The following is a 16,024-nucleotide window of genomic DNA, read 5'->3' as shown; positions in this document are numbered from 1 at the left end:
AATGTTCTAACTTGTAAAACAAAGGCCTCACAAATTGAAATCCCCTTGGGCTCCATGAGGCCTTTGTTCACGGCAGTTACTGTGAGCAGGGCCGGACTGGCCATAGCGGGCACTGGGCATTTCGCCGGTGGACCGGAGGGGTGAGGGCTGGTTTTGTGCCAGCTGGGGCCGGTTTTGTCAATGGGGGCCAATTTTGCAGCAATGCTGCAATATCGGCGCACTGTAACAAAATCAGGAGCGGTGCTTCTTGCTAGCATGCGCAAAACGCTTTTGTAACAAAAGCGGGAGCAGTGCTTCTTGCTAGCCCCACCACCACCCCCCACCCCCTGCTCCCAGGGCAGGTCGAGCAGCAATATGCCAGGGCTGTTTGCTGTTCCCAGTCCAGCCCTGGCTGTGAGCAAACATTGGAATGTTGGAGCTCCAGGCTTTTATCGGCCATTAGAACATTGGAATGTTGGGAGCTCCATTGTAGACAATGGAGTGCTCCATGCTTCTACGGGCCGGTAAAGGCACGCCGAGCAACATTCCAATGTTTTACAAAGGCCTCTCGGAGCTCGAGGGGATTTAAATACCCTCGAGCTCCGAGAGGCCTTGTTTTATTTGTTAGAACATTCTGCAGAATGGCAGAATGTTCTAATAGCCTTATAGCCCTTCGTAGCAGGGCTATACCGGCTATTAAAGTCCCGGTCCCTTGTTAAAGTCCCTCGCCTTCGGCTCGGGCCTTTAACGTGGGAGCGGGCCTTTAATAGCCGGTATAGCCTGCTACGGCGGGCTGTAAGGCTATATTAGAAGGCCGGAGCACTCTATTCTTTTCAATGGAGCTCCCAACATTCCAATCAGTCAAGTCAAGTCAAGGGCATTTATATCGCGCACAAATCACTCTTACAAGTCTCATGGCGCTTGCAGACAGCTCTGAAAGTGAACGGAACCAAAAACTAGTTTCAGAAAAGCCAGGTCTTAAGCTTTTTGCGAAAACAGTTGTGGTCTGACATGTTGCGGAGGTAGTAGGGCATTTTATTCCAAGATGCTGGGGCTCGGAAGGAAAACGCACGGCCCCCCTGCCTGGCAGTGTGAATTTTTAGGGGGGTAAGCAGAGCAGAATCACTAGAGCGCAGTGCCCTGGAGGGTTGATACCATCTTAGCTATGGCAGCCAGTATTTTGGGCCATTTCCGTACATATGTGTATGAATTAAACATAACGTGTTAAAAAGGGTTCGTTTTTTCACTTGGAGCCAGTGAAGAGTGTTTAAACAGGTTGCCGACGTGGATCTGTATGGGCGGTCAAGGACTAATCTGGCGGCCGTGTGCTGAAGAGTCTGGAGTCTGTTTATAATATGTTCTAATATGTTATAGAGAGCAGTTTAGGACCTGCATATATGACCCACATTACACTGCATTTGCCAGTGCATTTGGTTAATCTACAACAGTAGCACTCGATGCTAGATATGACTGATAGGGTACCCATATGTTAGGGTACCCATATGTTAGGGTACCCATATGATAGGGTATCCATATGATAGGGTACCCATATGTTAGGGTATCCATATGATAGGGTACCCATATGTTAGGGTATCCATATGATAGGGTACCCATATGATAGGGTGTCCATATGATAGGGTACCCATTGTAGGAGAGTAGGGTCTGCAATCCTATGATCACCCAGATTTTTTGCTTTTGCTTCATTGGTTTACGACTTTCTCCGGCTGTGGGCCTGCCAATCAGACCCACAGCCTAGCTGTTCTCTCTCGAAATTAACACACATGTACGTTAGGTGCATCCACTAATTGGAACTGGGCCACCTTGTCAGTCCCTGTCTCAGCATACCACAGGTATCCAGGGCATCGGTGTACCCAGGGCCTACCAGGGGCTGAAGCATGTATTATGCCACCCCTGGAATGGCCGCCCAAATCTGACACAACTGGCTGCACGACAGCTGGGGCCACGTGGTGTGATCACCCGTTGCTGTAGGTGTAGTATTCCTACACCTAAAACCTAAAATGGACACATGGATTCCTATCAGTCACTCCTATAGCAGGCCTTATCAATCCTGAAGGCAGAGTGCAGGGAATCATGTGGGACGGTGCTCTGGCGCGAGCCGAGCCCGTCGACGGCTTGCGGAACCAAGTCCTAATAGCCGTTCCATGGTGACGCGGGCCAACTACTTTTAATGCCTTATAATCCTTGCGGTTATTTGCTAACTTTGGCATCGCATCACCTATACATGTCGAGTAAGGTGTCATACGAATGGGAATACGAACCCCTCGCCAGTCCTGGTGACGGGGTTAGCATTCCCCCCTTTTAGAGGGACACGACATGGAAGTAACCTTGAACCCCGGTTAAAGTTGACTCAAGCCTCAGCATCACAAAATGGATGCTGCCACCAGACACAAGTCTGACCTCCTGCTGCTGGGGGACCTTCCAGCAAGGGGAGCTTGGACAAAGGGTTTCCTGTCGAGGGCGGTGTTAGCACCGTCCCAGACAGGGTTTGTGTATCCCAGGTAGGCAGGGCTGAAAGGAAGGTGATTGCAAGTGGCACCCCGGTGCTCACTGTGCATAGCCCGGCTCAAACCAGTTTCGGGGGCACACCAGCCCCTGAGCTGGCGCGAAGCCGGACAAAGGATAGGGGTGTAACCACCCCCTTCCTGGCTCCACCCATAGGTAGAACCTAGTCACGGGCCAGCCCCTTTTCTTAGAATAAAGGTAGGAGCGAGTCCCCTTCCCAAATTGGATAATCAGATAATCGGATAACTCCGAATCACGAACTACTTTCCACGAAAGGAACTCTTGACTATTTCTGAAGACTCTCCCTTGTGGCTAAGGAGTAGCCACCCTGCACCAGCAGGCACCATCTAAGCGCTTGCGGTTTGCTGTAAGTCTCTCCTAAGGATCAAGACTGCCCAGCTCGACGAGACCCGAGTTCCCTGCCATCTCTGACCTTTTACCTCCCTCATCAGCTCAGCTGAGAGTCGTAGGTGTGACGAGACCTGCGGGACCGGCTATCTTCAGAACCTGCACGACGCTTATCTAGCACGCCCACCGAGGGACCCTCGAGTGAGTGCACCTAGGGTTTGAGAAGCCCTAACCCTGAGCAGCTCCAGCATCGAAGTCTGCCTCCCCAGCATCCCCGAGATCTGCGTGGGGGCCCTTCCGCTCCTTGTTGTTCACCGCGTTGTTCGACCACTTGCCGACCGGCTTGTGGCCCTCTTCACGACGCACCACGATTGTTTCATCACTAGTCTGGTTGCTCCAGACTGGCTCTTGCTCCCCTTCAACAGAGGAGTACCACGGACCCTCCTGGTCCACTCCCGACGCCATCTTGACTCCCCCGCTTGGGTGGCCACTGCCAAGATCCGCTGCCCCTTCCTGGGCCCAGCATCATCGACAGCAGACACCTTCGTGGGACAGCTCGCCCTCCATCCTGGTCGCCGCCGCGCCTCCTGGTCCGAGGAACAGCCGAGTCCGACGTCACCCACTCACCTGGTCGAGGTGACTTCAGCCGGTACCCTCCTGGTACCCACACGATCGCTGGCTAGCGGTTGAGAACTGAGTCCCCTCTGCTTTCAGGTTTTCCTTCACCACCGATCCAGGCTTGGATCGCTCTGAACATCGTCACTGGTCGCCTGCCAGCAACTTCTTCTTTCAGGCTCCTGAGACTACACGAGGACTCCCGACATCTTGACGAACTTCACGCAGCCGCAGCCTCCGGGCTAGGTAACTCGAGCATCTCGGTGCTCCATCGCAGGTTCGCTCTACAAGTGTCCAGTTCCTTTTTCGTTTAGTCCCCCTGATCGGATCACTCCGGAATCAGCATCTCCAGACTCTAACCATTCGCATTTCACTGTTAGTGTAGATGGTTTCTCGTGCCCCTCGGGCATTTGTGTAAATTGTGCAACCGAAGTATTTTCCTAAGAGTTTTGTAGTGTGCTTAGCTCCCTGACTCATAAAGAGCCAGGGTAGTCTTGTTATAAATAAATATCCTTTTATTTTCATAACAACTTGTGTGGTGTCCTTTCACTTGGTGTTCAAGGGGTATATGTGATGGTAAACAGCTGGCTTAACACGCCCTCTAGAGTTTAGCCTAAAGACTGCTCGTATCCACGCTACTAGGATAGCTGGTCTAAAAGGTTGACTTACAACCAATCATCAATAAGGGTCGTTTGGAATGATACACAGTGATCACTAGAATAGTGAGCACTACATATCAGGCCAACTTCTCACATTGGTGAGCAGCGGTTGGGATTTGAGCTTGCTGTTGTTTTACCACACACGTATCCTAAGAATATCGCAGTGAAAGATCACATAAGTACCCAGGTACATATAACTTAACTTAGAATACTCCGAGTTCTACTGAACCGGCTGTTGTAGTGTAACAGGGCTTAGCACACCCTGACTACAACTCTTAGCAAGGGATCAGTAGGTAAACCCATAGTGTAGGTAGGTGCAACACTTACACCTCACTAGAAAAGCATGTCGGTCCACGGAGAGTCCGCAGGGACTCCCTTAGTGGTCAGTGACCCTCCACAGGTCGTGTCACGATATGCAACTCTTAGCTTCAAGGAGATGCGACAACTGTGTGCCTCCAGGAAGCTAAACCAGGGTTCTAACCCTACCATCGCAATACTGATAGGTCTCTTAGAGGCGTACGATGCTAGGAGGTCCTCTAACCCAGGTCCCCCCAGTGCAGATGGGAACATGCCTCCCTTAGAGGGAACCCTCGGTGACCCAGACCTCGACCTCCACACAGAGGAGGAGGACGAGGACGAGTTATCGGGAGACGAGGCAGACAAAGGTCCAGTGGTAGTCGGCAGGCTTACAAGGACCAACTTAAGCAGGCATGAGAATGGAACTGGGGGAGCCCCGGGCCCACGCTCAAGCAGGCTTAACCTTGGGAACGGACGAGCTAGGTCTCTCTCCAGAGGCTCTGGCAGATCGGTTCATGCACATGTCTCTCAGGCACCTTCTCAGAGAGGAATGACTTCCCCTCAGAGGAGGGAGCATGAAGCGAAGATGCGGGAGGTCAATCTGAGGATCGAGCGGGAAGAACTTGCCCTCGCCAAAGAAAGACTTGCCTTAGCCCGAGAGCAGAAATTAAGTGGGTTAGATCCCACTGGTGGCAGCATTCTCAATAGAGAGAAAGACAGGGGTATAGACACTAGACACCTAAGTAAAATCGTGCCCCCCTTTAAGCAAGGGGACGACATCCACAAGTGGATAACTGCCTTGGAAAGGGCCTGCACTGTCCAGTGCGTCCCCCCAAGTCAGTGGGCAGCTATACTGTGGCTTTCCTTTGAAGGTAAAGGAAGGGACAAGCTCCTCACTACAAGAGCGGAGGATGCTAACAACTACCAAGTCCTGAAGAACACACTGATTGATGGGTTCGGCTTAACCACGGAACAGTACCGGGTGCTGTTCCGGGACACCCAGAAAATTCAGTCTCAGGATTGGGCTGACTTTGTCGATTGTGCCACTAAGGCTTTGGAAGGCTGGTTGCTGGGTAGCAAGGTTACTGATTACACAGGATTGTACAATCTTATCATGCGAGAACAGATTTTAAACAACTGTCAGAACCAATTGTTGCATCAGCACCTTGTCGACTCGGATCTGACCTCTCCCCAAGAATTGGGAAAGAAGGCAGACAGATGGGTCAGAACAAGGGTCAAGCAGAACCAGAATCAGAACCAGGGTGGTCAGAAGAAAGCAGACCAAAAGGGTAACAAGAACGAACAAAATGACCAGAAGTCTTCGACAGGTCCCCAACAAACCAAAGAGGGTGGGGGTCAGGCTTCACAGAAGAAGAAGACTCAAGAAGGCCAGTCAAAAAGGTGGTGCCAATACTGTAAAAGTAAGACTCACTGGTTTAGTGAGTGCACCAAGAAAGGAGGGCAAACTCCTACCACTGCAGCCCCTAAGGCACCTGCGCCCCCTAGTACAGTCAGCAGTGGTAGTGCGCCTCCCAAGGCATTAGTTGGGTTAACCTTGGGAACCGAGGGGAGTGACGACTTAGTCGGCACGCTCACTCAGGCCGTCCTTGTCTGTACAGGGGATATGGATATGTCCCCTGATGCCAGTCCCAATACTTTGGGCAAATACAGGCAGACACCTTTGATAAATGGAAAAGTGGCTCAGGCCTACAGGGACACGTGTGCCAGTGTCACCATGGTGACGCCTAACTTCGTGGACCCTGGACAGATCATGCTAGGTACCAGTTACCTAGTGACCAATGCCAGCAACGTCACTACCAATCACAGTATGGCAGTTGTTGATTTCTCCTGGGGAGGGGTAAGTGGCCCGAAAAAGGTTGTGGTTAGTTCAGACCTCCCCGTAGAATGTCTGTTGGGCAATGATTTGGAAACGTCACAATGGTCAGAAGTGGAGCAGAGGACTCACATGGAAATGTTAGGTTTGCCAGCACATGTCCTTGCTGTGACCAGGTCACAGGCCAAAAGATGCCCCACTGAACAGGTGCTGGATCCTGGAAGAACGGACCAGACACCTCCCAAGAAAAGGAGCAGTAAGGGTAAGGCTTCGCCTTCCCCCTTGCCCCAGGTCGTGGATCAAGTCTCCGAGGAGGCTGACCTTAAAGAACTGAGGGAAACTGAGCCGCAAGAGCTTGAACCTGGTCAGGTTGAGTTTCTGGGCTCAGGGGGACCCTCCAGGGAAGACCTGGGGAAGGCACAGTTAGACTGCCCCTCACTTGAACCCCTCAGACAGCAGGCCGCTGCTGAGGCTGCAGGGAACGCCACAGGTACCCACAAAGTGTACTGGGACGATGGACTCCTGTACTCTGAGGCAAGAGACCCCAAACCTGGTGCGACCAGGAGGTTGGTCATCCCCTTGTCTCTGAGAGGTTTCCTTCTCACCTTGGCCCACGAGATTCCCCTTGCAGGTCACTTAGGCCAGAATAAGACTTGGGACAGAATTGTTCCACACTTTCACTGGCCCCACATGTCCGAAGATACGAAGGAGTTTTGCCGCTCCTGTGTCACTTGCCAAGCCAGTGGTAAGTCAGGTGGCACGACAAAGGCCCCCCTCATACCACTACCAGTGGTGGGGGTACCCTTTGAACGAGTGGGGATCGACATTGTCGGACCAATGGAACCCCAGACAGCATCAGGGCACAAGTTCATACTGGTGGTGGTGGACCACGCCACCAGGTATCCTGAAGCTATTCCCCTTAGGACCACTACAGCACCTGTGGTGGCACGGGCCCTGCTTGGAGTGTTCTCCAGAGTGGGCTTCCCTAAGGAGGTCGTCTCAGACAGAGGTGCAAACTTCATGTCGGGATATCTGACTGCTATGTGGAAGGAATGTGGTGTCAACTACAAGTTCACCACACCCTATCACCCACAATGCAATGGGCTGGTTGAGAGATTCAACCGGACCCTAAAAGGGATGATTCACGGACTACCTGAAAAGCTTCGGCGAAGATGGGATGTCCTGATACCCTGCCTCTTGTTCGCCTACAGAGAGGTCCCGCAGAAGGGGGTTGGCTACAGCCCTTTTGAGCTTCTGTTCGGACATCCTGTAAGGGGACCCCTTTGTTTGGTAAAGGAAGGATGGGAGAGACCTCTCAGAAAGCCGGCATCAAACATTGTGGACTATGTGCTCGGTCTCCGCTCGCGGATGGCGGAGTACATGGAAAAGGCGTCTAAAAACCTTGAGGCGAGCCAAGAATTACAGAAAGCTTGGCACGACCAAAAGGCTGTCCTGACTGTGTACCAGCCTGGACAGAAGGTGTGGGTGCTGGAGCCAGTGGCCCCAGCAGCACTCAAAGACAAATGGTCTGGGCCCCACACGATCATTGAGCAAAAGGGAGAGGTCACCTACCTGGTAGACCTGGGAACTCCCCGGAGCCCCCACAGGGTGCTCCACGTAAACAGGCTCAAGGCATATGTCGACAGGGAGGGCATGGGCTTGCTCATGGCCACAGATGAGGGACAGGAGGAGGAGAGTGACCCTCTCCCAGACCTGCTCTCTCAGAACCCTGACGATGGATCAGTAGATGGTGTTGTCTTTTGTGGCAGCCTCTCTGGACATCAACAAGAGGATTGTAAACAGGTTCTTCAATCCTTTCGACATATGTTCTCTCTGACACCCAGTCAGACCAAGTGGTGTACCCACGAGGTCGACACTGGGGACAGTCTACCCGTAAAGAGTAAAATCTATCGGCAACCTGATCATGTCAGAGACTGCATCAAGACAGAGGTGCAGAAAATGTTGGAGCTGGGAGTCATTGAACCCTCGGACAGCCCCTGGGCTAGTCCCGTAGTGCTCGTGCCGAAACCTCACACCCAGGGCGGTAAGAAAGAGATGAGGTTTTGCGTGGACTACAGAGGTCTCAATGCGGTCACTAAGACCGACGCCCACCCGATACCAAGAGCAGACGAACTTAGCGACCGGTTGGCCTCGGCCAACTACTTAAGTACGTTTGACCTGACAGCTGGGTATTGGCAAATCAGGTTAGCTGAGGAGGCCAAGCCCAAAACAGCATTTTCTACCCCGGGTGGGCATTATCAGTTCGTGGTAATGCCCTTTGGTTTGAAAAATGCACCTGCCACCTTCCAAAGGCTGGTGAATCACGTTCTCACTGGGTTGGACGACTTCTGTGCGGCGTATCTGGACGATATCGCTGTCTTTAGCTCCACCTGGGAGGATCACCTGGTCCACCTGAGGAAAGTGTTAGAGGCCCTGCAGAAGGCAGGCCTCACTATCAAGGCCACCAAGTGCCAGATAGGGCAGACACAGGTTGTATACCTGGGCCACCTTGTAGGTGGAGGCCAGGTTCAACCATTGGAGAGCAAAATACAGGCCATCCAGGACTGGGCTCCTCCAACCACCCAGACTCAGGTTCGAGCTTTCTTGGGCCTGACTGGTTATTACCGGAAATTTGTCAGAAATTATGGATCCATTGTGACCCCGCTAAACGACCTGACAAGTAAAAAGATGCCAAAAAAAGTTCAGTGGACAGCAAGCTGTCAGAAGGCATTCGATGACCTAAAGCAGGCCATGTGCACAGCACCTATCCTAAAGAGTCCAGACTACTCCAAACCATTCATTGTCCAAACAGACGCTTCGGAGCTGGGTGTGGGAGCTGTTCTATCGCAACTGAATTTTGATGGTCATGACCAGCCCATAGCTTTTATTAGCAGGAGGCTGACCCCCAGAGAGAAGAATTGGTCAGCTATCGAGAGGGAGGCCTTTGCTGTGGTTTGGGCCCTGAAGAAGTTGAGGCCATACTTGTTTGGCACTCACTTCAAGATTCAGACCGACCATAAGCCCCTCTTGTGGCTAAATCAAATGAAGGGTGAAAACCCCAAACTACTTAGGTGGTCCATTTCCCTACAGGGGATGGACTTCACAGTGGAGCATAGACCTGGCACTGATCATGGCAATGCAGATGGGCTCTCCAGGTATTTCCACTTAGAGCAAGAAGACTCACCTGGTCAAGGTTAGCTTATTGTCCCGAAGTTTGGGGGGGGGTCATGTAGGAGAGTAGGGTCTGCAATCCTATGATCACCCAGATTTTTTGCTTTTGCTTCATTGGTTTACGACTTTCTCCGGCTGTGGGCCTGCCAATCAGACCCACAGCCTAGCTGTTCTCTCTCGAAATTAACACACATGTACGTTAGGTGCATCCACTAATTGGAACTGGGCCACCTTGTCAGTCCCTGTCTCAGCATACCACAGGTATCCAGGGCATCGGTGTACCCAGGGCCTACCAGGGGCTGAAGCATGTATTATGCCACCCCTGGAATGGCCGCCCAAATCTGACACAACTGGCTGCACGACAGCTGGGGCCACGTGGTGTGATCACCCGTTGCTGTAGGTGTAGTATTCCTACACCTAAAACCTAAAATGGACACATGGATTCCTATCAGTCACTCCTATAGCAGGCCTTATCAATCCTGAAGGCAGAGTGCAGGGAATCATGTGAGACGGTGCTCTGGCGCGAGCCGAGCCCGTCGACGGCTTGCGGAACCAAGTCCTAATAGCCGTTCCATGGTGACGCGGGCCAACTACTTTTAATGCCTTATAATCCTTGCGGTTATTTGCTAACTTTGGCATCGCATCACCTATACATGTCGAGTAAGGTGTCATACGAATGGGAATACGAACCCCTCGCCAGTCCTGGTGACGGGGTTAGCATTCCCCCCTTTTAGAGGGACACGACATAGAAGTAACCTTGAACCCCGGTTAAAGTTGACTCAAGCCTCAGCATCACAAAATGGATGCTGCCACCAGACACAAGTCTGACCTCCTGCTGCTGGGGGACCTTCCAGCAAGGGGAGCTTGGACAAAGGGTTTCCTGTCGAGGGCGGTGTTAGCACCGTCCCAGACAGGGTTTGTGTATCCCAGGTAGGCAGGGCTGAAAGGAAGGTGATTGCAAGTGGCACCCCGGTGCTCACTGTGCATAGCCCGGCTCAAACCAGTTTCGGGGGCACACCAGCCCCTGAGCTGGCGCGAAGCCGGACAAAGGATAGGGGTGTAACCACCCCCTTCCTGGCTCCACCCATAGGTAGAACCTAGTCACGGGCCAGCCCCTTTTCTTAGAATAAAGGTAGGAGCGAGTCCCCTTCCCAAATTGGATAATCAGATAATCGGATAACTCCGAATCACGAACTACTTTCCACGAAAGGAACTCTTGACTATTTCTGAAGACTCTCCCTTGTGGCTAAGGAGTAGCCACCCTGCACCAGCAGGCACCATCTAAGCGCTTGCGGTTTGCTGTAAGTCTCTCCTAAGGATCAAGACTGCCCAGCTCGACGAGACCCGAGTTCCCTGCCATCTCTGACCTTTTACCTCCCTCATCAGCTCAGCTGAGAGTCGTAGGTGTGACGAGACCTGCGGGACCGGCTATCTTCAGAACCTGCACGACGCTTATCTAGCACGCCCACCGAGGGACCCTCGAGTGAGTGCACCTAGGGTTTGAGAAGCCCTAACCCTGAGCAGCTCCAGCATCGAAGTCTGCCTCCCCAGCATCCCCGAGATCTGCGTGGGGGCCCTTCCGCTCCTTGTTGTTCACCGCGTTGTTCGACCACTTGCCGACCGGCTTGTGGCCCTCTTCACGACGCAACACGATTGTTTCATCACTAGTCTGGTTGCTCCAGACTGGCTCTTGCTCCCCTTCAACAGAGGAGTACCACGGACCCTCCTGGTCCACTCCCGACGCCATCTTGACTCCCCCGCTTGGGTGGCCACTGCCAAGATCCGCTGCCCCTTCCTGGGCCCAGCATCATCGACAGCAGACACCTTCGTGGGACAGCTCGCCCTCCATCCTGGTCGCCGCCGCGCCTCCTGGTCCGAGGAACAGCCGAGTCCGACGTCACCCACTCACCTGGTCGAGGTGACTTCAGCCGGTACCCTCCTGGTACCCACACGATCGCTGGCTAGCGGTTGAGAACTGAGTCCCCTCTGCTTTCAGGTTTTCCTTCACCACCGATCCAGGCTTGGATCGCTCTGAACATCGTCACTGGTCGCCTGCCAGCAACTTCTTCTTTCAGGCTCCTGAGACTACACGAGGACTCCCGACATCTTGACGAACTTCACGCAGCCGCAGCCTCCGGGCTAGGTAACTCGAGCATCTCGGTGCTCCATCGCAGGTTCGCTCTACAAGTGTCCAGTTCCTTTTTCGTTTAGTCCCCCTGATCGGATCACTCCGGAATCAGCATCTCCAGACTCTAACCATTCGCATTTCACTGTTAGTGTAGATGGTTTCTCGTGCCCCTCGGGCATTTGTGTAAATTGTGCAACCGAAGTATTTTCCTAAGAGTTTTGTAGTGTGCTTAGCTCCCTGACTCATAAAGAGCCAGGGTAGTCTTGTTATAAATAAATATCCTTTTATTTTCATAACAACTTGTGTGGTGTCCTTTCACTTGGTGTTCAAGGGGTATATGTGATGGTAAACAGCTGGCTTAACACGCCCTCTAGAGTTTAGCCTAAAGACTGCTCGTATCCACGCTACTAGGATAGCTGGTCTAAAAGGTTGACTTACAACCAATCATCAATAAGGGTCGTTTGGAATGATACACAGTGATCACTAGAATAGTGAGCACTACATATCAGGCCAACTTCTCACATTCCATATGATAGGGTATCCATATGATAGGGTACCCATATGTTAGGGTATCCATATGATAGGGTACCCATATGTTGCGTGGTCCAGATCGAGATAGCAAAGCATAGTTTTCTGATACGGTACTACAAAATGCGATGTCGCGTCTCCATACTTCAATCGTTGGTTGGGGTCCTCTGCACCTTCTGATTGCTATATGTCTAATCGCTTGATTTAAAGTGATCCGCCTTGAGGTGGAGTGCCTCCAGGCTGGCGTGTGTGGTCCCCATGCCTCATTCTTCTCGGCCAGTGTGGTTTAATAGTTGCACAAGTCTTCCTCAATAATGAGTCATTTGTTGGACCCCATGCACTTGAAACTGTGGCCTATGTGTTTCATGACATTGCCTTCCAAGTTGCAAACATTCTGAACTGTTCTTAAGTGGCAAGTGCCACAATCTTCAAAAAGACTGTAATATTTAAAGTGTGATGAATACAGTCAGCAACAGTTTGCGGCCAAAAGTCTCAGCATAAAACTCAATTTTACTGGCAGAATTCTGTTATCAAAAAGCATTTGAAGAAGTTTACAAAACGATTAAATCTCTGCAAAGTTTGTAGAATCCAATTTCAATGAAATTAGCAAATTCATTAAGTTTGATTTCATGCAGGACGGTTAAAAGGTAAGTTTGTGTTTGTTTTACACAAGATGGGGTTCATTTTGAGATTGTGGGGTTCATAAAAATTATATTATCACCAATTTTTGTATCCTAGTTGCAACGATCAGCCGGACTTGTGTGTGGTGCGATGTTCGCGAGAGTATGAAAACAGGACGTCAGAGGCATGCCCAGCTGCAGGGGAACAACTTTCGGTTTCTCTAGGGAAGCCTGATGGTGCAGTGTCCACACTACCTTCCAGGTGGCTGAAGTCTGTTGTAGATGCAGAAGGGGTGGATGTGTCTGTACTTTGAGATCATTCGTCCTGTTGAACAATGATGAGTAGAGTGTGCACAACAGGAAGGACAAACAAGGGTGGCCGACTGGTCTCATGCCGGCGAACTCACAAGGTTGTATTTGAAACCCATTGAGAACAAGCATTTGCAATGCAATAGGTCTCGCATTTACGCGAGTTTGAGCTATTGATATTGCTAATAACAATGCCTTTTATTTTTGTTAACGTTTTCAAAACATAAATAAGTCATTGTCATTTACAATATCAATAGCATAAAGTCGTGCAAATACGAGACCTATTTGCATTGCAAATGTTTGTTTAAGATTCTTGGCAGAGAATAAGGTACTTTCAAGGTTAGGAAAAGGGTCTCTGTACACTGGTGTTTTACAAAGCTTTTGGTATTAAAGTTTATTGGACCTGAGACATCTTCCATGTGGTTATTTGGTTTGTCTCTATTAGTAAAGATGTAGGCAAGGAAAATGGACTCCCGAGTAGTGCCTGAATTACTTGCATGTAATCTTCATTACTCATATTCTTTCTCAACACAGTCCCTGCATTTCAACTGCCCTCCCCTTGCGTACTCCAAGGATTCGGACCCCAAGTCTTGGGGATCTTCAGGTAGTAAAGAATATATTCTAGTCTACTATGCAGTCTACACAATGCAGTAGACACAGCACGTTTCTTTCAGTAGTGGTACCAAACAGGTTTCCTTCACAGAAAATCACCTTCGTCATTGAAGCCTCTGTGGAGGAAGAGTAGGACTAATAAATAATCAAGGTAGGAGTTGAGCACCTGCAGACACTTCTAAATATCATTGTAAGCATCCAAGAACGTGCATGCCTACGAACGTTTGACTCCCTACGAACTAAACTCTAAAGTGATCTAAATACCTAATAGTGAGACCCTTATTTAATTGAATTAATATTCATGATGCTGCAAAGAGAAATATTTTTCAGACATTGAAGAATTTACCTAAAAAGTATTTGTTCTTTCTGGAATCAACATAAGATGTATAAGGAACTTGAGGAGGTCTAGGACAGAAGTACAAAATGTTTTTGTGGCTACAAACCCTGCAATTCACAAAATCACAGTTAACAACAACAAAATGAAATTTCGGAATATACTAAACCCCTTTTGCAGCTCAGAAAACTCGAACCAAAATGCAAAAGGAGTTTACTGACATTTTGGTATACCATTATGAAGGGGCATGAAATGGGCCTCCTTTCTCGTATGAACTTCAAAGAGATGCATAAATGTTTTGGGACAGAAATCGAATTTTGCAAACCAGTGATTAGTTAAAAACTCCTCAAAGGAAGTGATAACCCAGTGGACCTGACTGTCTACCTCCAACCCCCCACGCCACCAGTGTGTTCCAGATGGGTTAAAGCAGCACAACCCCTGTGTTGGAAGCCAATAGTGGGCGGAGGGGTCGAAACTAGTTTCCTGGGTATTTATCATTCGTTAAGCAAGGTATTCTGCGACTCCCTGCGACAGGATATTTTGCAGCAGAACGTATTAGTACATTAGTTGCGCCGTAAACTTACAGGCAAATACCAAGAGTTGGTGTGCAAATTTAAGTTGGGCCACTAGTTTTTAAGCCTAATTATGCATTGGCCATCAGAATGTTATTGTTGAAGCGGTGTCTGTTTGGTATTTGGGTCTGGTAGTTGATCACGTGTTAAAAATAATTAGTTCGCTTCTGAAAGTTTACAGCAAAACCTCAGCTTAATACATTGTATCTTCTACACCCCTCTCCGTACCCATGCAAGCATTTGCTGTGTACAACATAAAATATATGAATATTACCTCTTGATTTTTTGAAGTGCGGTATGATTGTTAATTATTTTGGGTTTCATTATTTTTATTCCAAAGTGGGACGCATGTCGCTCAGGATCGTCATTTATAAATGTCTGGAAATTACACCATTTAATTGCTAATAAGTATTATTGAAATATCAAAGTGCATGTCTATCTGCTGTTATTTTATAACATGTCAGTCCTTCAAATCTCATCAGGGATGTAGGGCCATCACGGATAAGGGGTCTTTCCTTTTACGGAATCCATTTCTAATCCACAGGTGAGCACTGGTCCCACCATATATGGAGGAATACAAGAAGGCACCCAGCGTACTTTGCACTCCCATTTCTGCAACATAAGTTCAACGGTTATTTTTGACCCGGGATAGTTTTTTCTTGTCTTGCTGATATTACACTTTAAAAGTAAAAACATATTTGCTTGGGATTTAGCAAAAAAATCACATGCAGCTGCACTTAAAGAAATGAAATGTATATGTTTTACATCAAGGAGAATGCAAGGTGCGAGAAGATGAAGTAAACATTAAACCGCACAAATATCTTTTTGAAAAGTAAGGAATGAACATACTAAGTGGTTTAATCAATATTGTTACTATCAGCAGAAAAAGGGGTACGCACCATGCCTTAGCTTCAGCAGCAGTCAAAAAGATGGTTTTGTGATTGCACCAGTGTTCATTTTCTCTGATATAGCGCCTGGCAAGTGCAGAATGCTAAACTTCCAAGAGCCCATGCACTCCTGGCTGTTGCGAGCCAAAGTTATTCCCGCCGTTTGCAGCTGGGTTGGTAACTTCTCCCCTTACGGCCGAAACCTAAAATATGTCTTTCCCCACAGGGGGCCCAGCATAGTTACAAAGGAAGTGCTAAACACAGGATACAGTACTACAGAGCAACAGAGAAACAATAAGAAGCAAAGAAGGGAAAGGTTATTGTTGTGTTGGCACGTTTGGTATCAAGGGTTCAGTCTCGGCGCTGAATTTGCATTCGCTTCTGACAAGTTATTGTTAGTCAATTACGCTTCGCCTTTAAGGAGAATACACCTAGGGAAGTTACACATTGTGAGTGATTAGCACTTCGGGTGAACATATTCAGGATCAAGAGCGCTTTCTTTCAGCACAGGTCAGATCTGTTTTTAGCAACATTTAGTTCCCGTAGTCTGTCAGCTGACTATTTTTTTCATCCATGCATCCCAAGTTAGCAGTAAAGCGCTTTGCAAT

The sequence above is a fragment of the Triturus cristatus genome, chromosome 12 (assembly GCF_964204655.1).
Source record: "Triturus cristatus chromosome 12, aTriCri1.1, whole genome shotgun sequence".
Classification (NCBI taxonomy): domain Eukaryota; kingdom Metazoa; phylum Chordata; class Amphibia; order Caudata; family Salamandridae; genus Triturus; species Triturus cristatus.
Note: the sequence above shows the minus strand (reverse complement) of the source record.